Raw genomic sequence first — 21,993 nt, forward strand, 5'->3', positions numbered from 1 at the left:
CTCCCCGAACTTTCCCCACATCCTTAAATTTGCAAAAAAACGTCAGATACGTTTTTGTGAAAAATGCTGAAATTTGCATATTGTGCTTGACAGAGTCATGCTATCTCCCCGCAGCAGAAAAAAGTATCAGCAATGCTGCAGCAAATGGAAGCGATTCCAGTCACCACCAGTCTGCTCGTGTCAGCCCCTATGTAGGTCACACAAACTGGGAGACTGGCGATGCTAAATGGCATCATTACTCCGCTAAGTGCTCGCCCTCTTTTGACTTGCACTTTCTCAAAAAATGCTTTTTATTCAAGATGGCAAGCGGGAAAATAAAAAGGGGGGGGGAGTGAAGCGAGCGGGATACAAAGTCTGGGTCTGATCTGAGGTTCTGGGGGGCTGTGCACTATTATCAGAGGATCAAACATCACATTCCTTGATCTGGAATGATTTGGGGGGGGAACTCTCAAGTGAGGTCATAGGATGGCTGCTATCAAAGTAATGGGGTTATGAATGAGAGCACAGTCTTCACAGGAAATACCAAACCAGGGCGGGGTTGATGCTTCACAAAATCTGGCGACGCCAAAATGCTACTGATGTCACGGAGCTTTATTCGGTCATCAAAAGGATTCTGGAGATGTGATCGTGGCATTTCTAATGTAATGGAAATGAGAGGAGATGAAAGCATGTGTGAAATGAGCTTTTTTTTTGCAGAAACAAGAGTTTTGCAAGAGCCGTTGTTTGGGGCTTTGTTGCGCCGATTTCACGGTGGAATTGTGGGTAATTTGTAGAGAGGATGTCCTCAGAATTACAGGACAGAAGTCTTTTACTAGGAGCATCATGCCATTTGCAAATTTTCAGAACTACAGCACGTGCTTTGAGGAATCCCATAAGGGATCATCCTCATATATTCTTATCAGGTGAAGGTGTTACACAGAGATGACACCGTGGTGAAATATCACAACACGAGTGTTCTCTGTTTGAGTGTAAAAGTCACAGAGTTAGAGTGAAACAGAAGAGTGAAATTCACACTTCTGTTTGATGGCTGCTCTAATAAGCGCAGATCTGTAGGCGCCGAGGCCACCGTCTGGTTAGTGTCGCCTCTTAAGCGATCTAAAAATGGGAAGTGTTTACAGTGCGGGGCCGTGTTCTTTACGAGCCCGTACGGGGCCGGTCGGATCTGTTTCCAGTCAGACCCTTACGAGACTTATCTGCTTTCACTTTCCTCCTCGAACATGACGGATGGTCCCCGATGGCAGCCGTTTAAGATCAAACGAGTTCAGCGGTATCGCCAGGAAGTTGCGCTTTACAACCTGCCACATGGTGTCCATTTACCTGTTGTAGTGCTTGGCTTTGGGGAAAATGAAAGTCAGGTGCTGTGGTCTAGTAGAACAGAAGAAATATTGACTCTCATTCCATTTTTATGTTCACGTACAGTTGGTGCGACACTTTGAAATATCCTCTTGGGATAATGAGTGAGGCACAGCCGACTGGAAAACATCCCTTCAAGATGTAAAGGAGGGTCCAAAATGACCCAGCCAGTCTGTTTGTTTTCTTATATTGTATAAGTATTTAATACTCTTATCAACATGTAGTGGGCAAATATGCTGCTTTATGCAAATGTATGTAAATATTTATTATTGGAAATCAATTAACAACACAAATCAATGACAAATATCGTCCAGAAACCCTCACAGGTACTGCATTTAGCATAAAACAATATGCTCAAATCAAAACATGGCAAACTGCAGCCCAACAGGCAACAACAGCTGTCAGTGTGTCAGTGTGCTGACCAAACTGAATGTGATTATCATAAAGTGGGCATGTCTGTAAAGAGGAGACTCGTTGGTACCCATAGAAACCATTTTCATTCACATATCTGGAGGTCAGAGGTCAAGGGACCCCTTTGAAAATGGACAAAATTTTGCGTAAGATTGGAGCGTCATTTAATCTGACAAGCTAGTATGAGACATTGATACCAATTGGTACCAATGGATTTCTTAGGTTTTCTAGTTTCATATGATGCCAGTATCTTCACAAAACCGATCCCGCTACAACCTAAAAGTCGCAAGTTGCGTTAATGCGTTAAAGAAATTAGTGGCGTTGAAACAAATTTGCGTTATCGTGTTGTTGTTATGGCGTAAACTTTGACAGCCCTAGTGTTGAGTTGCTCTTTGTACTTAGCTTAGTAGCCAAGAAGCATATTTTCGAGAGATACATTCTAGTTCATTTGATGATAGGTACAGCTTTAAGAAACGTATTTATTGATTGATACTGTTCATGATTTTACAACTGTTAATGTATATATTGATTGAGTGTCATTTAAAACATCCTCTTGTTTCGTTTTAGTTTCGTCATCTGTAGTATTGACATGGCTGATGGATCTCAGAGGTACTTCAATCATTCTTGTGTAAAATGCTGCGCAAAATGATGTAGATAACATCTCAAAACTATTGATTCTATTATGGGTTATTTTTATGGAAAAGTGTAGGGTTCAATGACCTATTAGCATTCAAATGTCTGTCTCCCAAGCTCAGTAGTTTTAGCATCTAAACCTAAAAATGCCAAAAACAAGCTGAGAACAGGTGCTTCACCAGCTCTGCTCTGCTTTTTTGTGCGTCAAAACATAAACACACTGACCGATAACTAAACTGCTTTCGTTTCCTTCCTGAATCTAACAAATGGCTTTCAAATGGAAGAGGTTTACATGAACAAGATATTCGTGGTTTGCCAGTTGCCTGTTTTCTATCGTCCTTCCCGGAGGTTGTGATGCTAAAATAACTTTGTTACTCTTATTTTTTTTATGCTGTTCCCGATAATTGCAACATATCTGCCTTTTATTTGCAGATAGTTTAAGTAGCACAGCCGGTCTGCTCTTGAGGAGGAAATAAACTCATTGGGGCCAAGCTAAACAACTACATTTTTTTCCATCTGAGGACCACTCGAGTTAAACCCAGTGAAAAATGAGTCAGAGGAGGCCACTTTAAGCTTCTCATCTTCATGTATCTTTTAGCAAAGCATTGCATGTTTGAATTATTTTGAAACTGGACCCATGTTTTGTGTCTAAACACAATCACTGTCGCATCAAAAAAGGTTTCCATCGCCTGACTAACGCCGCCGTTCACACGGGAACGCCTCGTGGTAACCCAATCCCAATGCCAAAGTCTTACACAATACCTGCAGCATCATCACTTTATTATTTATTAAGGATATAGACGCCCTGGATATGAACTCCGCAAACAAATACCCGGCAACAAAACAACGCCTGCATTTAGATTTGTTAAAATAAACAGGGTTAGGTCTGCTTCGTGCTTTTGCTCACCCACCCAGGCGAGTCATCGTTATGCTGAGATTTTTTTTTAAATTTACATTAAACGATGGAGATTTATTCTTGAGAGGGGCTTGTGATAAAGCCATATAAAAGAATTCAATGAGTTTTTTTCCCCCCCGCAAAGACCAAAAGTGGGTCATAGGATTATGTGAAAGTGTTTCACAAACAATTGTCTTCTTAATGCCTCAAATCTGCCCTGCGGGATTATGTGAAGAAAAGAAGCACACATTATAAACATGCTTAGAAAATACAAATATTTGGGCAAGATGGGAGCTCCATATGAATCCAGTGGAGTTTCTTCAAGCCTGGCATATACGAGGCACATTTAGCAACTCCTGTCTATTGAATTCAAAGCTGTCTGAATGGCGCTTTACCTTTCAGCACCCCCACTCTAATGCATTGCCAAGGCCAAAGGTCATTAGCTCATATGTCACACCTTGACAGCTTCACTCTCCTGTTTCAGCAATGAGATACCTGGGGCCGCGTCCCTGTGGTCATCCCCCGAAATACGTGCTTTCAAGTCAAAAGCTTCACAACAGCTGAAGTTCATCACCGTGGCCGCTCGCCAATAATCAACCGTTTAAAGCTGCAACGTGACCGACCCGTATTTGAGGAATTCCAAAGGGTGTGAATACAGCGAAGGAAACACTTGTTTAAATATTGATAAGACGAGTGGTGGCTGTGGGCGTCGTGCCAAACGTTTCATTTGTTATAGAAACACTGTGTGTCAGAGTTATTCATCACTGCTTTACACTATAGTCATTATTTATAGCACTTATGCAATATTCAATCTGTTCAAAGATGAACTGTCAAGTAAAGTTGCCTTTTAAGTCTGAAATGTCAAAGAGCACTTTTTTATTAAAGTTGCACTCCTTAAGATTTTCATATCTAACCACAATTTTGACACAACTTATGGTCGGCATTTACACTGCAATAGCCATTACGTGTATTAATATTCAGTAACTATCACTCTATACAGTAGTTTTTATTAGTGGTGACGAGGTTCGCCACTCCTGCTCTGGATTTAAGTTGCCTACGCTGGATTATCTCACTGAAAACAGCTTCATTGTTCAACATGTCTTCATACAACGGTTCGTATTATATCTTACGAGAAGTTATTCCTCATTTTTTGTGCTTTTTCCTACGAATGTCCAGCAACACGAACCGGATATATACGAATAACAGGGTATTACTTTTCATTGGTATAGCTATGAACGATGTATAAAAACAGCCTGAACTGGCTTTACACATAGAGGAGCTGTATCCACAGGAAACACAATGCATTTGTCACCACGGTTACTGTGCGGTGCTGATGTGTACAGAGATTGACCTCTTTATTAAAAGTTTGCCTGGCTGCACTGTAAACAGATAACAATTGAGCTTCTGTTGCATCTCTAACAATACTAGCCGCTCAGTGACCGTTTGCTGTATTTATAACCCACACTTGTTGTTACCACGATCATTGCCAAATCAATTGGATTACAATTTAAAAGAATTATTAGGTTACTTGACTCGTTGGCAAACTTTGTGTGGCCAGAAGACGTAAAAAGCTGAATTTACTCCCTATCAGTTATATGGATCATTTGAAGTTTATTAGTGTAACTCAGCCAGTGATTCTGGATTAGTGTCTCTACGAGATGCTTTGTGACAAGAGGGCCCAGAGTGGAGATCTACATGTGCTGAGAGCCTCGCTCGACTTGTTTTACAAGGTCAACAGTCCCACCTGAAACTGCAGATGACAGGGACAAGTAGTTCAAGGACTCTCGACGGCGTCCGAGAATAAATGAAAAGCCTCGTCCCATATTCAGAAAGCCACCGGGGACCAGCTGGGTCAATAATATTGAGGGGGGGGGAACAGCCCCGCGCTGTCGGAGAGAATGTGGCCTTTTATGTTTTACTGAAAAATGAAGAGAGTCATTGACTCTCGCCGAACCTTTCGCGTTCCTCTCACTCGTGTTATGACTTTGTTTGTCATCTCCTGTTCCTCGGATGCCCTTTACACCTCAATATATTACACGGAGAGTGAGCTATAAACATAAACACTGAGAGGACGGAGAGACATATGGAAAGCTGTGTTCTCACCACAGCAATGCAGGACTATAGGAAGGGGGAAAGTTCGAGGGGTGGAGTGATCTCTTTACATGTAAACTAAGAAATGCAAACCTTATGTTAATCATGCATTTAAGGGATAAGCATAAATTACCCTCAAGCAGTGGCGGACTCAGGCTGTCTGAGGGGTGAAAAAAATTAAAAAAGGGCACCAGTTGGGCACTGTATCACGTTTTCTCTGTTTAAGGGCACCCATTAGTGAATTGCATCTTGTTTTTTCCACTGGTAGGACACCCTAGAGGGCTCTTTATCTTCTTTTCTCTACTAGAAAGGCACCCTTGAGGGCAATTTATCATGTTTTCTCCACTGGAAGAACACCCTAGAGGGCACTTAATCATGTTTTCTCCACTGGTAGGACGCCCTAGAGGGCTCTTTATCTTATTTTCTCCACTAGAAAGGCACCCCTTGAGGGCACTTTATCATGTTTTCTCCACTGGAAGGCCACCATAGAGGGCACTTTATCATGTTTTCTCCACTGGTAGGGCACCCTAGAGGGCACTTTATCATGTTTTCTCCACTGGAAGGACACCCTAGTCGGCGCTTTACCATGTTTTCTCCACTGGAAGAGCACCCTAGAGGGAACTTTATCATGTTTTCTCCACTGGAATGGCACTTTATCACGTTTTCTCCACTGGAAGGACACCCTAGAGGGCACTATATCATGTTTTATCGATCATTTTTGCTGCGTTTCTTTCAAACATAGGTGCACCAAGGCGGGCGGTCGAAAAAAATGCAAACACATTAACATCTTGGACATTAACTTACAGTATATGGCTGCTAAAATAGGAATATTAGCTTCTGCATTTAATATAATAAGCACACTGAAACTAGAATAATATATTTCCTCCTTACATTGCCGAAGGGAAAGATAGTTGTTCTAACCACATGCAGCCACCCACCTTCATTCTCCCCTTAAATCAGCCTCCTGTGCACCACTGTTTATCCTCTGTACAAAAACAGTTACCTCACACAGACTTTTTCCTCGCCGGTCCTATTTAGATTGCCGTGACAGCCCTACCTGAGCTATCTGGGCCATGGTAAACTTTCGTGGGCCCCGTTTACTCCTCTGGCTCCAATAATCATCACAAGACGCTGTAGCCTCCCGCTACGGGGAAATTATTTATCCTTGCCTCAGCTGGGGTACAAACAGGACATGCTCGCCTCTCTCTTACATTTCAGGCTTTACAAACAAAGCACAATTTGGATTCTGCACTATCACGCACACACTTGTTTTCATCTTATTATACTGTTTGTTGCATGACTGCTCGCACTAACACAATTATGATAAGCATTTTGAACCGGCTTTTCAGGTAAACCCATTTCCTGAGGCTAAGTTTGTGTTTTGTTTGGACACAATCAGCATGATTTGCCATCCGGGACAAAATGTTCCTTTGCCCTTGTTTTTTATTGCTCAAATAAATATTTAAAGTAGTTGAAAAGGCAATTATGTGTTCTATTCACTAATAATAAAACCCCAAGAAGTAAGATCACTTATGTCAAATAAACACTTTTGCAACAAGGCCATTATACTTCAATCTCAAAAGGGCAACAGTGGGGGGGGTCAGCTTGTTTGCCGTCTTACCAAAACATGGATGAATTTGTGTAAGGACGAGGGTGGGGACATGAGGTCACCTCAGTTTAGTTAGAGGTCTTCCTAACAAGGAGTGGACTTTGCTAAGTACTGGTGTCGGAAATAATAGCATATTGATTCAAATGAATTACACATCTAGTCCAAAATAACCCAAATATACATGGGCAAAAAGGACATACATCCAGTTGTAAGAGTGAGGCTGCATGCAGCAGGGGTATCCAAGGGCCACCCTTAAAATCTGGCAACCCTAGGTGCCACTATGATTGGCTATCTGCACGGTCAGAGGTTAGTTCAAACAGTCTGATGAGTAAACCCAACAACTTCTTCTCTCCCAACCCGTCAAACACTGCAGCTTGGTCAGTTCAAACTACAACGCTGTTGTTTGACCTATTCATCCTCCACTTCCCGCCTACCCAACTCTGTCTTTCTTGCTATTTAAAATACATCATCTAATAATGATGCGGATGGATTTACAATGGAGTAAATGAAAAGCCCGGTGCGTCCCATTTATGCGCTAAAGGGTGCCGCGTGGTACTTGAGGCATCGGGACACTGGGTTGGTAAACCGGACTTTCATTATAGGTGCAAGTGAAACTTTAAGATACCGTAATCTCAGTAATTAGATATGAGTAGTGGAGATAGAAATGGTAAATTAATGCTATTCCGACGTGTGTGCATATGTTCGTGGGCAAATCTGCACCTATTTGTGCCCACTTTTTACAATCTGACTATTTTAAAGCACCCCAAAAAATAAAATGAATGCATTAATAAAATATTTTCTTGTTCCACCAGATTTATATTTCACACAGACATTGTGAAGAAAGCTTTAAAGCGGCATTTCATTTCAGAGTGTGATGTGGCTTGTCAAAAATGTCAGGGAGGATGTAGTCGTACCGGAGAATTCGGACTCATGACCTCAGTAAAATGGGCTTGACTTTAGAGTTGTCTCAACATGTTGTGTCTCCTAGCTCAGGAGGGTGTCTGCAGCTTCACTGTGTGTCGACGGTCAGTAAATACCCTCAAAACATAGGCTGGCTTGTGCTCTATTACATAAGTGAAATATAAAAGAAGTGACATGTAGGTGTGGCTGCCACGGAGTTGTTGGAAGAAAAATATGAGTAACAGAAGAAATGTGAGTACGGTTAAGTAAAGTAACTCGCCAAACACCATGTATACAATCATTTGCATGATGATTTATGCCGCGCGCACACACATGCACACACCAGGTGACGATTGTATAAAAAAACAAAAAAAACAATTTGAATAGCAAATAGGCCCTGCTGTTGTTCATGCCCAGGGAGGAGATGATGTTTTGACACGAGTCAAAAAGGAGTGACAAGTGAAAGAAGACGGCGACGACAAGGGAGCGGGAGAGAAAGCAGGGTGGGACACCAGCTGGGAGAGAAAAATAGAGATTTTATATGTATGTATGTGCAGATGCAGCGGGGGAAGAACAGGGACGCTGAAATGCATGTGTTCAGGAGGAAATTAATGTATGTATGCGGGGGGGGGGAGAAAAACAAAAGAGAGCAAGAGAGACTCTAGAGAGAGGAAAATGATGAAGAGACAATAAGGGACAAAGAAAAAGACACAGAGCTGGATCTCTCTCTGTGTTTATAGGTCCCAGATGTCCGGAGGTAATTGTGCAGAGGGATTGCTCTGCAGACATCTGGCTGCCGCTGAGAGCTCGATATTCTTTCACACAGACACACACTCTCAAACAAATCCTTCTGAAGAGCTCCACATAATCCCATTGGAAGCGTTGCTTAAAGCGTGTAACCTGAGTTCATTTAAATCACTTCCCCTCTGATGGAATTGACCTCTAATTCGGGAAGTTTTCCTTTAAACTTTGATACTAATCCAGACTTTATTAAGTTACCGTAAAGCAAACTGTGATTCCACTGTACCTGACGGCTAAAGTGCAACTTTTGCTACTGATGCATCGGTGGGATGTCCGTCTTTGTCAGCTCTGTAAATGAAAAAGTTCCACTCTTTCCTCCCCCCCTGGCATCACTTTTTGTCTACCAGCTCAGGTGGGCTGGGACTCGGTCCAAGCCACGTCTGACTCTCTCTTGAAAATGTTTTCCACTGATGCCTCGCGGTCCACCTCGAGGAGTCAGACTGCAGCTCTTTCTATTCCAATCCGTCTTCTTTCAAGTCTGCCAGTCCGCATGCGCCTTTGGGAAGCAGTGTCGAAACTCCACTGGCAGAGAACACCTTTTGAAACTATCCAAAATGTTTGTAAAATGCATTGGTTATCGTGGCAACGCTGCTGCAACGGAAGCCATTCATCTGCTTTGAACATTCAGCAGAATCTAGCTGCTCGCCCTGCGTGCCACAACTCCTTCTGCAATTATCCAATCATAAGTAATGAGCACAATTGGCTGGACTGCTACCTTTAATTCTAATTAAAGTTGTAATCAAGGGCAGTGTAATTACCACTGTGATTTCTAACAGAGCGTGCCACACTGAGCTTTCTCCATCATTTCCATCACGGAGGTTGGAGGCGACTGCTTGGTGCTCTTTTGCATTCTATTATCCAACCCGCCTCCATCTGCTTTCATATGACCTCTCCATATTTAAATAAACCAACCAAACCAACAACTGTTACTCACACCATTCTCTTTGCACGACGGTCCGAAAATAGCTCTTCTTCAATACTTGATGCACGCAGAGATCTCCTCTTAGAAATTGTGCTATCAGTAACTGCGACATTCTGCCAAAGCATTTTTGGCGGACACTTCTAAAAAAGTAGAATTGGCCTAGCGGGCTGCCTTAAAGGCGAAGCGATGCTAGATACAGGCTGCTAAACATACAAAAAGTCTGTTAAGCTCCGAGGAAGCCGCGTATGCTGCCAGACAATACCAGATGCTCGACAGGAAGTAAAGCAATACAGGGGCGGTCTGTCAGGCAGTTAGGTATGAAGTTAACCTCCCAGGCAGTCAGGAATACCAGATTGCTTTAACAGTGCCATATGCCCGACAGAAAGCAAAAGTACCAGAGGGACAGGTTATTGAGTTATCCCAACCCTTTCTTGGCTTTCTTTCTTTGCTAAGCGGCCAGTGTGTGCTGTGATTTAGTGCGGCCGGTAGACTACTATGGCATGTCTGTCCTTGGGTTTTCTGTGCAAAAGGATGTTTTTGTGACAACTGAACCATTATTATGGATAGAAACATTTCTGGTGCACAGAAATGGGCTCATAAGATGGATATCATTCAAATGTTGTGTTTGATAAAAGCCAACTTGACCAATTCTGACACAAAACACTATCGCCAGTTGTACAAAACCAAGGATTACATTCAGCAATGTTTTCTGTTGTCAAATGCCAATGCTATGGTATGGTTAAGGATGGAAAAAGATCATTTTTATGGCATATAAACTAAGGTAAAGGGTAAGAGTAGCCAACTAAAACACTTGGTTGAAGCGAAACCATGTCCTTTTTGTTGAATAAAAGCCAATATAGACACTAAGGCTGCACAGTTTAATAGAAATTGTATCAAAATTGCAATATGGATTCCTACAATTTTCAAATTGCAGGAGGCGCACTATTTGTTAAAAGTGAAATGTGTGTCTAAATTACATTTTAAATTAAATATTGATGTGTTGTAGAGATGCCCTGGCTTACACATCATATTCTACAGTCTTAAGAAAAGATCTTTGTTTGGTACAGATCCCCACAAAAATCACACCATTATCATTTCAATGTGTTTTTCAACAAAAATGAGAATAATGATGTTAAAATGATCATTCCCTCTATATCGCAGATCATATCTTAATTGCAACCTCAGTCAAAATAACATCAATTTGATATTTTGCAAGTGACAAGATGCAAAATATAGTGTTACAGTAACACAAGTAGAGAAGACTGACTGCACTTACACATAGAAAATGAGTACAGCGACAAACTTGATGCTGTACAATTCAATCATGGATTCCTTTCCAAAATAGACACACACCTCCTAAGAAGGACCAATTCATCCATAGTGTACACTTAAACAGCGAGGTTTATTGACGTCCGATGGTGCGTCGCTTTAAATGTTCAATGTCGTGAGTAATTGTGGGACGACATTATCTCCTTTCCTTTGGTAAAGGATGGTCCAGTGTACCCTATGCTAAAGGAGATAAGAAAAGAAACACTAAAGCAGCTTTCCCTAGCATTCAGAGAATTCAACCAGCTCTTATCATGGCTGCTTCTTAGATACTTATGGTGTCATTTCACTCAGTTAGAAACCTTTCTAAGCAAACTAGAATAACCGCTACACGGCTGTATTCCTCCGCCGACCAGTAAAGTTGCAATTTACATCCATGTCTGTCCAAAATGTCATTGTCACTCAAGCCGTTCCTGAGATGTCACAGGAATGGGGTGACTGTGAGGTCACAGTGACCTTGACCTTTGACCACCCAAACCTGATCAGTTTATAATTGAGTCCAAATGGACATTTGTGCCAAATTTGAAGAAATTAACTCAAGGCGTTCCTGAGCTGTCGCAAGAATGGGACGTACATAAGGTCACAGTGACCTTTGACCACTAAATTCCCATCAATTCATCCTTGAATCCATGTGGACATTTGTGCCAAATTTGAAGAAATTCCCTCCAGACGTTCCTGAGCTATCGCGTTCAAAAAATTGGACCGTGCGTACCCTCAAGCCACGGCTGTCACGGAGACATAAAGAGACTATTGGACCATAGCCCAAGTAAGACTGTAGCAGTGTTGAACTGAGAAAGGATGTTATTGCTTTGGAATTCAGTATTATTTCACCCTTCAAAAGTTCCAGTCTTGCTTTAAGGTTATGCAAAGATATATACGTGAATTGTAGGTCTGTGCAATCCAGCACGAAAGCTCGCTACACGCTCACCCCCTGACCTATAGCGTCCTTACTCTCCGTCTCCGTACATATAGGACTCACTAGAAATACTGGGCTGGCATGAGAATATCTTGGAGGCTATGGTTACTGGGGACACCAAGGGCAATTTTATTCCCCTCACTTTGTCTTTTTCTTCAGTTCCTCCTGCTTAGGATGCGAGGAAGAGATGCGAGGGAAGATGAATGGAATATATATGAAAGGGACTTTTATCTGTGCATCTTTTCTACCTGCAGAAACTTCTCAGAAAATGTTCAAATTCTGACTTGATGGCCACATTTTTTTTTTTTAGCTCTGTCACTCTCCTCACATTCTTCTTTTGTTGCTGGATTTTTTTTTTCCCTGTTGAGTGACATTTTAAAACCTTCTCTCTTTGAAAGGATGGACATCACAGAGACAACTTCCAGACTTCCAGGATTCAGTTGCTCGGTGTTGCAAAGTCCTTTCAGCACTCCCAAACTTATCTTTCTTTCTGTAAATGCACGTCGCGGAATATTTAGATTACACTTCTCGAACTTTTAGAAATAGAGAGGTCTCTTGGAGAAGACGGATTTGTAAAATATTTAACATACAGATGAAGCGATGTGATGATAATGAAGCTTTTAATTGTGTGTTTCTTTTTGCATTCATGCACACATGCTGAAAAACAACGGTCCCCTGCAGGACGAGCTGCTGTGACGCTGGTGCAGCGGGGCAGCTCGTCCCTGAGGAAAGTGATGGCCTGCCCTGGAAAGTCGTATAAAAGAACTTCACACAAACACACAGAAGAGGATTTAAAAATTAATTACTTTCCGTCTTATCTTTGTGCATACATATATTAAGCTGCTAAGATGATATCGGTTTTATTGTAAGGGACGGAAAAAACACACAGGATCTTGTTCTCGAGGGCGATTCAAGGAGGGAAACATTTTTAATCAGTTGTGATATTTGAGCTGGTTTGAAATTGAGAAATATTGACATTGCTCGTGAATTCAAAGGATGGATTTAAATGCTTATCCTGCTGATTAGACATCAAGGTTGTGTCTGAAATCCGATACTAACATGCTATTTAGTACGCTAAAACATTATGTGAGATCATTTAGTATGTAAGAAATCAATTGTACGTGAATTGCATACTATTTCCGGTGAAATATAACAGTATGCAACTCTGGACACTACGGCGGTATAAATATCCCAGAGTGCAATGTGGTAGTGACGACAACGTTCATAGCAGACGTTGACGGATAGCTCTGTAACGTCAATAACGCTTGAGTTTAACTGTAAGTATAAGATTTCACTTTGCTAGGCGTAATATATATTTTTGATTAATTCAGACTTTGATTCACACAAACAATCGTTTTGGTCATGAGGTTGGCACGGGTTACCATGGTTACACGTCTCCAACCGGTAAGGAGGCTCTCAGGAGGTGATTGATTTTCAAAATAATGTGTTAACAAAGGGAACTGTATATAAAAAACACATATATATTAATATATATTAAAAAGAAAATGCCACGAATTTGTGAAGAAATGTCTTTTTTCTTTGATTTTGGGGTTTCTGGAAAAGGAGCTTTAATAAATAATTCCTGACACTGACTGATATATTTGACTTCAGGACATCTCTGACCACACACATGCTGAAAATCAAACATTTTAATGTATTAATTTAGATATTTTCCAAAGTAAAAGTCCCTAGAAGTGTGTGATTCAACTTTTTCCCATGGTCTTGTGTTAAACAAGCAATAAGTTGTAATATCGAATCGCAATAATTAAAAATCAGATTTTGGACGCAGCCCAACATTCCTCTCAGAAGTCAAAAGGGAATAAAACGATTTCCTGAACAACACTTTCTATTTACTTTCATGTCCGGCTTTAATAATTCAGATTCCTGGAACTTGTCAGATACTTTGCCAACTGCGTGCGTCGACACCACTAACGCAACACCTCCACCTAAGATTACTACTGGAGACACCGTCCTGAAATATTTAATCTATTCCTCCTGTTGTTCCTCCGTGTGAGTTATAAGAAAGGACAAGGAGCTTTAGTCGGCCTCCCCGGGAAGTCGTGACTAAACTGGAAGAAACAGTGGAGGAAGACAAATGCTCCCCTCCCACCTCCGTAACCCCGCTGCTCAGCCCGAAAGGTACACACACACACACACACTGTGAATAAGTCTTAAAATGGATTATACACAGTGGACCTGGGAGCGGTTAAAGTTGGGAGTGGGAAAACAAAATTATGTACTTTCTTTGATCTAAGGCACATTAAGCAAGGCAAAACGGATGTGTCACCCGAAATGTATTTTTACATTACAGTCGGTTGCTGCTCGCTTGCATGATCAAGTGACCACATCAAAGGAAATAGAGGGGCTACTGAAATCCTCTTTTCTGTTGGTTGCTATTTTACGCTCCACAGCTGTAACATTGGATAATTTTAACTCATGAAGTTGGGAAATTAACCCGTCGTCACATCACTTCTGCACGAGAATGTGTGCAAAGTGAAGACGTCAGTTTACATCTTCCTTTGCTCCTCTCCTCTTCATCCCCTTCTCCTCGCTCTTGATCAGTGGAGCGGGAAATAGATCCGGGGATGTAACCGAGTTATCTAATAGCCAATTGAAAAGGCTCCAATTTACATCAACTTTTGATGCAAATGACCTTCCTTATGGCACGCTCGCCGCCGTCAAACATCCTGTTAGCGATACACCCGCAATCAGCTCTGCACTTCGCCGTGTCACATCGATATGGCTCGCCGTGTGAACACGTCCGAGGAGACGACCCGGCGCGCACACACACAATTCTGACCACTCAGACCAAGGAGTGTGACATGGTGTCGAGACTTGAGCCTCTCGGGTCCTTCGGGGATGGCCGGGGAGATACTGTCACCGACTTTGTGTGTGTGTGTCCTTAACTTTTTGGCGATGGTGAGAGACAGTGGCTTGAGGACCATTACTGATATGACCCATGGCAGCCATGTAACAACACAAGGTCATTATATCCAAAATGCAGGCTTAATGATAGCTCGTACAGTAGAAGGAGAGAGGATTGCCGTATAGTAATGAGCTCTTTTTAGACTGTTCTTTCACCACCGCTGTTTTTTTTCTCTTCCTTTTCCAAAGGCAGAGATCCTGAGTCATTAGCGGTTGGGCTCCGATGATAGTTCAATGCAGTTCAGTCTGATAATTTTGATTTAGATGAAAGCAGCTCGCTGACAGAGGGGCTCTTTTTCTCCCTCTTTGCATGTACTCAAAAGGAAAAGAAAGCAAAGGAAATGAACCTCTAAGGTAGCTCCAGTGTCCCATAAAAAAAACAAAATATACTTTTTTAAAAAACTTTCAGAAATTGAGCGAGGCCGGTCCCAAATGGAGCTGTTGGATTTTGACGGTTTACATTGCATCATCAGTGTTTGGGTTTTGCTAAAAAGAACCATTTTTTTTCTTCCCCCCTCCATATGGTCGATGTTTGCTGCAGTTGATGGAGGAAATGAAACACTTGAGATGCAATGTTAACACTGTAATGGAAGACATCAGTCGGTAAGCTAACAATCAACACACTGTGTGATTGGTATTTCCACTGCGTGGCATCCAACGAATGCTTTGATCATCTGTGTGGGATATTCAAGAATAAAGCGGCTTTATGCAGAGTATTTTTGGCATCATTGGGCAAAAATTCCTTAATAAGCTTTCAGCATATTGTAACTCAAGTGTTCTGAGAGAAAACTAGACTTCTGCACCTCATCATGGCCAAAGAACGTATATTGTCAAGAAGTGAAAGTCAATTGTTCTTTCCATTGCAACATCAGCCCCCAGCAGCAAAGCTACGCTTGTCATATTCTACTAAAATTGCCTGTGTTGAATGATAAAATATTATAAATATAAGAAGCGTTTTCAGTCTCGTCTCTCCTCTCTTTGCTTCTATACCCTTTGTCTTGGCTCTGTTTTCAGGCTTTACAAAATCTAGCCCATGACAGGAGACTTTGGCCAATCACAGGTCATTTCAGAGAGCGTTCCTATTGGTTGTTCATTCAACGGATGAAGCTGTCAATCACTCGCAAACTCCGATCAAACGGTCAAACTAGGCAGCGCTGATCAAATATGAATCAATATTCTGTTACTGTAATGCCTATTGCTCTCCTCAAATGTTTTCAGAAGCATCTTGTAGTGTACTGTTTCGCTGTAAATTGAGACTCCGGCTGAAGGGCGATGCTAGGTATTTCCTCAGCAGATCTCAACATGGCTGCTGGGTCACAAACCTTCTCATTCTACAGCTAAACAGTACACTACAAGATGTAGATCAGCGCTGCCTAGTTTGACCGTTTGATCGGAGTTTACGAGTGATTGACAGCTCGGTTCTGATTGGTTGTTTTCCTCCGGTCTGTGAAATCTTGCAGCTGCCTTTAGGAGCACCGGAGGACACAGAGGAACATGATTTTTTTTCAGATTACCTGTCTCTTACCTAAACTACTGTCAGGATATAGTGTTCGTTTTATAAAAATAACTTTTTTTAAATCATATTTGCTCCGTTTCTCCCCACTGCAGCTTTAAGAATCCTGTCCATTTCTTGTTTATGTTCCCAGAACACAAATGAATTACCCAACATCCCAGGAATGCCATTAGCGCATGCATGTTGTTGCAGAATGGCTTCAGCATTTAAACAGTGGGTCTAATAAAAGCTATTTCTTAAACATAAGGCGCATTGACTCTGTGCGGCGGCCCTGATCGCCCACATGCCTTCCCTTTCCCCCCTCAGGGGTGTATCACTCTCATACACTGCACACCAGACTGTGTGAATCACATGTTAACGATCCGCGGCCTCGTAGTCCGCACAATTCACACTTTATTTCTCCCGCTGATGATAAGCGTGTTTGAAAATCTCTGTCGGGGGAAGTGACACATCGTCGCAGTGTGCTAGCGTGGAGGTTTCTCTGCCAGTGCGTGGCAAAGTCACAATTATTGCACTGCTATGAGGAGACACGTCCTAAAGCTGTACATTTGATACATATTTTTTTGAACGCATCAAAAGGACTATTAAGTCTAGTTGTTACGCCTCATAAAACCAAATAACCATCATACTGTTTGTGGTTTGACACGGAATATACTACCCAGCGGCCTATTGCAGTTTGGTGACAAAGAAAGACTTTTAAGTAGCAAATGAGAAGTAATCATCTAATTCAGTACATATTCTATCTTCCTGATAAACACACCTTTCTTCTGTGTTTAACACTGAACCAGAACCTGTTAAGGCAGCTGCCAAGTGGCCTCTAGCCATTATGGCTGATGGGAAAATCACTGAACACGGTTATCTGTGAGGGCTGATCAATACCTACAGCTAAATGTTTACTTCAGCTGCTGCAGACTCTTCAGGCTCTAGGAACTAGTCTTTGTTTTTATGCTTCACTGCGGATTCTGTTGGATTTCACCGTTTGTGTCCAGTACAGGATGCCGTAATTCACTGCAATGAATGCAGCATTGATAAAAGCAAGTTCACAAGTTCTTAAAATGGTCATGTCCCCGTCGTACGACACAGTATTCGGGCCGAAACAAAACAAATTTCAAGATGAAAGTCATAATATTACATGACTGTAATATGACTTTAAGCTTGCGGGAGAAAAGGGTCCTTGATGCAATCCTTGGCTCATAATACTGTGACTTTATTGTCGTAGTATCATTACTGATTTTCTTGTAATAGTCCGACTGTATTATCAAAATATCAGACTTTCATCTCTAAATATTCTGTTGTTTTTCTTTCTCTAAATATTACAGCTTTTTTGAGTAAAATTACAACTTTATTCCTGAAATTATCAGATTTTTTGCTCGAAATATTACAATTTTATTTTCTCTCTTAATATTATGACTTTTCAACTAAAATTATGACTTTATTGCTGAAACTGCCTGACATTTTTGCTTGAAATATTACATAATTCTTTGTTGAAATATTACATATTTTTGTTGAAATATTGCATATTTATTTCTCTCTAAATATTAAATATTAAGGCTTTTTAAGTAAAATTACGACTTTATACATGAAATTATCTGACATTTTTAGCTACAAAAATGAACAGTTTATTTCTTGAAATATTGCAACTTTTTTGTCTCTAAATATTATGACTTTTTCCTGAAATTGTCTGACTTTTTTACTCAAAATATTACGATTATTTTCTTGAAATATTGAAACTTCTTTTCTCTCTAAATAATATTACTTTTTAAGTAAATTCATGACTTTATTCCTGAAATAGTATGACTTTATTCTTGTATAATTTTTATAATGTTACATATTTTTTCTTGAAATATTGCAAATTTTTTCTCTCTAAATATTAAATATTGTGACTTGTGTAAGTAAAATTACGACTTCATATCTGATATATATCATCAGACTTTTTCCTTATAATTTTGACTTTATTATTTAAATAATATTGTTTTTTTTCCCCTAACCATGGCCCATGGCTGTATGTCATAGTTATAAATAGCTAAATACATGACACAAAGAAAGATAAACATCAAAAGGAGAACTTTATGACCCGAAACAGTCATGTTAAGCGTGGTCAGTGAGAATATTTATACGCGCCCCTGAGCTACTGGAGGGATGAAGAGAACAGGTCCACGTTGAGCCTCGATATCAGCAGATCTTGTTCAAGTCAAGAAGCCCCTCCAGGAGTCACTCAGACCACTTTAGGTGTGAGCCAGATCATCTGTCAGCTGATAGGGAAGTGAAGGAGGGAATTATGTCCTCAAAGAAACCTTGCTGGGTTCTTCACGAGCCTTTTAGATAAATCTGGAGAACTAATCTCCCTCTTGTGGCTGTTGGGGCGTTGGACGGCGTGCCACTTTATTCCGAAGTGGTTCTCCAACACCTGAACGAGGTCTTAATATAAATGGTAATCGCCTGGTTGACTCTGCTCTCACTTTAGTTGACTCATCGAGGACTTCATCAGGCATTAATGATCAATACACGTGGCCTCATTTTTCTTAACTTCTTTTCAGTTCCTCTGAACCAAAATCGTTACCGTGTGACCGCGGGACGTTGCCTCTCTACGGCACATAGCACAGAATTAAGACAAAGAAAAATCAATCATTGAAATTGCAGGCTTAAAGGATTCTTTTTTTTCTCCCCTCCAAGATACCGAGGCTTGTTTTCATCCCTTCACAAGAAGCTATTTGCTGCCACTCAGTTCTGCACTTGAAACGACTTGAGAACTGCCACGGCTCCTGCTAGGTAATCCATCATAGTAAACATGAAGCCTTAATTTGTTTTTTGTCGGGAGTTTGTTTAATCGTTATTTCATTGTGCCACAGTTGAGTGTCTTCGTATCAGTGCGGCGTTACTTTACACTCTGCTTACTGCCAATCACCTGACACCAACAGGGAGGTGGATATGGAAGTCTCTGTCAGGGAATAATCCCTCAATACGTGTCACCTTGCAAACTTTATCACGTCCTATTTCAAGGGTCTCTTTTGAAGCTTCATCTGTAGAAAATGTAATAAAAAATGCAAATTAAACGTGGATTGTTTGGGGACAAACTGCACAATTATTCACCTTAAAGATGTGTGCTCACGCTGTGATGGAAATGATCAAATCTGGCATAAAATCACAATTAGGATGTTGACATTTGAGAATGGTTGAGGTATGAGCTGGCATTTCAAGTAGCAGTTGTTGCAGCGGACAAATCTGAGACATAAAATATGTAAATATGTTTCCGTTCATGCACTTGGCACTTACTATTGATTTGTATTAGATCATTTATTGTAGGCAGCTACACCTCGGAGCTGTGTGTGGGATGTGTCTAGATTTTTTTTTTTTCCTCCCCACATAATACCTATTGTAATTAATCATAAAAATCCATATTGGCAACTTGCTGAAAAAGTACAGTGCAGTAACTAGCTGACAGGAACAATAAAGTTTGGTTTGGCCAAGTCATGCAAACCGCAAAGCAGATGTGCTCATCCTCTTCTATAAACAGCACACTGTTTCATTCACATTCAGACATGCTCTGACTGAGTTCACACCTTGTTAATATGACGCAAATGATCAAGTTTATATGATTAATGTCTGTAGATTTCCAAGTAGGCCTGAGGCTTTTTACTATTTTTGAATATTGCCACAAAGTTAACCATGTAGGCTTTTTGTCATCATGTCATAATTATGGTTAATAGATATTTTTTTATTCTGTCACAAATACAGTTTGTTTGTTTGTTTGTATTCAGCCAGGCCGTTGATTAAGAATGGTTATTATTTTATTCACTTGTTTTATTGAAGTTGTATAACTTTATTCTATTTTATTAATAATTTATTTTACTCTATTTAAGTTGTAACATTTTATTCTATTTTATTGTTATTTTATTAATCATTTATTTTATTTTATTTAAGTTGTATTATTGTATTATATTTTATTGTTATTTTATCAAATATTTATTTTATTGTATTTAAGTTGTATAATTGTATTATATTTTATTTATTTTAATGTATAAAAGTTGTTAAATTGTTTTATATTTTATTTATATTTTTTTAATTGTATTTAAGTTGTATCATTTTATTATATTGTTATTTTATTAATCATATATTTTATTGTATTTAAGCTGTATAATGATATTTTTATTTTATTTATCATTTATTCAATTGTATTTAAGTTGTATAATTGTATTATATTTTATTATTTCATTCATTATGTATTTTATTGGATAAAAGTTGTTAAATTGTATTATATTGTATTGTTATTTAATTGTTTTTAAGTTTTATAATTTTATTCTATTTATTGTTATTTTATTAATCATCTATTTTATTTTATTTAAATTGTATAATTATATTCTATTTTATTGTTATTTTATGAATCTAGTTTTTACTTCACACTGTTTTACTACTATTAATATTACTTATAGCTTTTAATTCTATTTTATTACATTTTTATAATATTATTATCTCACGTGTATTGGTCTCAAATGATCAAGTAATATCAAGTATTTTCGGCTTGTCAGTCATCTGTGAAGCAATGTGAACTGCACTAACCTCTGTGAAAGGTGCTACACAAATAAAGTTTTGATTGATTGATAAACCCCTTACACATGATACACAAAATCCAAATATTCACAGAAGAAGAGCACATGAAAAGAAGAACTGCAGATTCAATCCAACAGGTGTTTTTGGACATGCAGAGATGACAGATATGAAATAAAATAGAATAAAACCATCTGTGAATATCATGTGACACAAACAAGGTGTCAAAACACAAAAAGTTAAAGGTCTTTGTCTACTATTCTGGTCTCCAGTACACTCAAACACCTGTATGGATGGCTGGATGTCAGGATGAGGTAAATTATGCATCATCTGGATTGAATTCTTTGTGTGTCAGTGGGCCCATTTACACCCGTTATTAGCAAACACAATGAAAAACTTAAAAATAGACGGCGGCACCTGTGACTGAGCTGTTGCGTAAGCCCGTGTGAAACCGTTTTAGACACATTTGTTGATTAAAATAACGGCGCTTCTGTTTTTCGAACAGGTGACAACTAAAAAGGGTGGCTGAGTCGTGAAATAACCGCCGACTCAGGACACCGCCGCGGCTTCGCACTCTTTGCAATCACATTAAATCTTTCATTTCATATTTTGGCAGCGAACGGTGAAGCTCTTAATTGTATATTACATTGCAGCTGGCATCCCTCTCCCTTCATCTCAGTTCCCTAACTGTGTATTGAGCTCGCGGTGAGGAAACCCGATAACACCATCCATTTATCTGTAATTGACACTTGACATTTTCATGCACCGCCACCGAGTTTTGTAGCCCTTGAAAGACAAACCTTAAAAAAGAGCTTCATGTGGGGATCACAAAGCCCAAATAATGTGGAAAGACTCCTTTTGGTGTAATCCTATGCATAACCTTGCAGTGCCTCATTATCTTGACACATAAGGGAATGAGGCTTGTCACTGTATTTCACATTTTATCCATGATTTAGCACAAAGCTGCCCTGAAGTCACAGTGACTGCTGCATACCTATAGCTCCAGTTATGTATAATAAACTTGAAATTTATGTAATCCTCTGCACGCCTTTGTGCTGCAAAAGTCCTTGAGAGTATCATGATAGAGACAAGAAGAAACTTGTTTTTGCATGTCCTGAACTGCACTTGGAAAATAGCCATTAAGGGTGAATTT

General features: G+C 40.0%; 1 long non-coding RNA gene across 1 annotated transcript in view; it reads right to left on the reverse strand.

Annotated features, from left to right (window-relative positions):
* The window catches only part of LOC119483348, a 106,741-nt gene extending 97,525 nt beyond the window's left edge, over nt 1–9,216 (reverse strand). Inside the window, exon 1 of the long non-coding RNA XR_005205652.1 lies at nt 8,920–9,216. This is a non-coding gene — a long non-coding RNA (uncharacterized LOC119483348). The remainder of the gene's footprint in view (nt 1–8,919) is intronic.
* Nucleotides 9,217–21,993: the final 12,777 nt, after the last annotated feature.

The sequence above is a fragment of the Sebastes umbrosus genome, chromosome 24, assembly GCF_015220745.1.
Source record: "Sebastes umbrosus isolate fSebUmb1 chromosome 24, fSebUmb1.pri, whole genome shotgun sequence".
Classification (NCBI taxonomy): Eukaryota; Metazoa; Chordata; class Actinopteri; order Perciformes; family Sebastidae; genus Sebastes; species Sebastes umbrosus.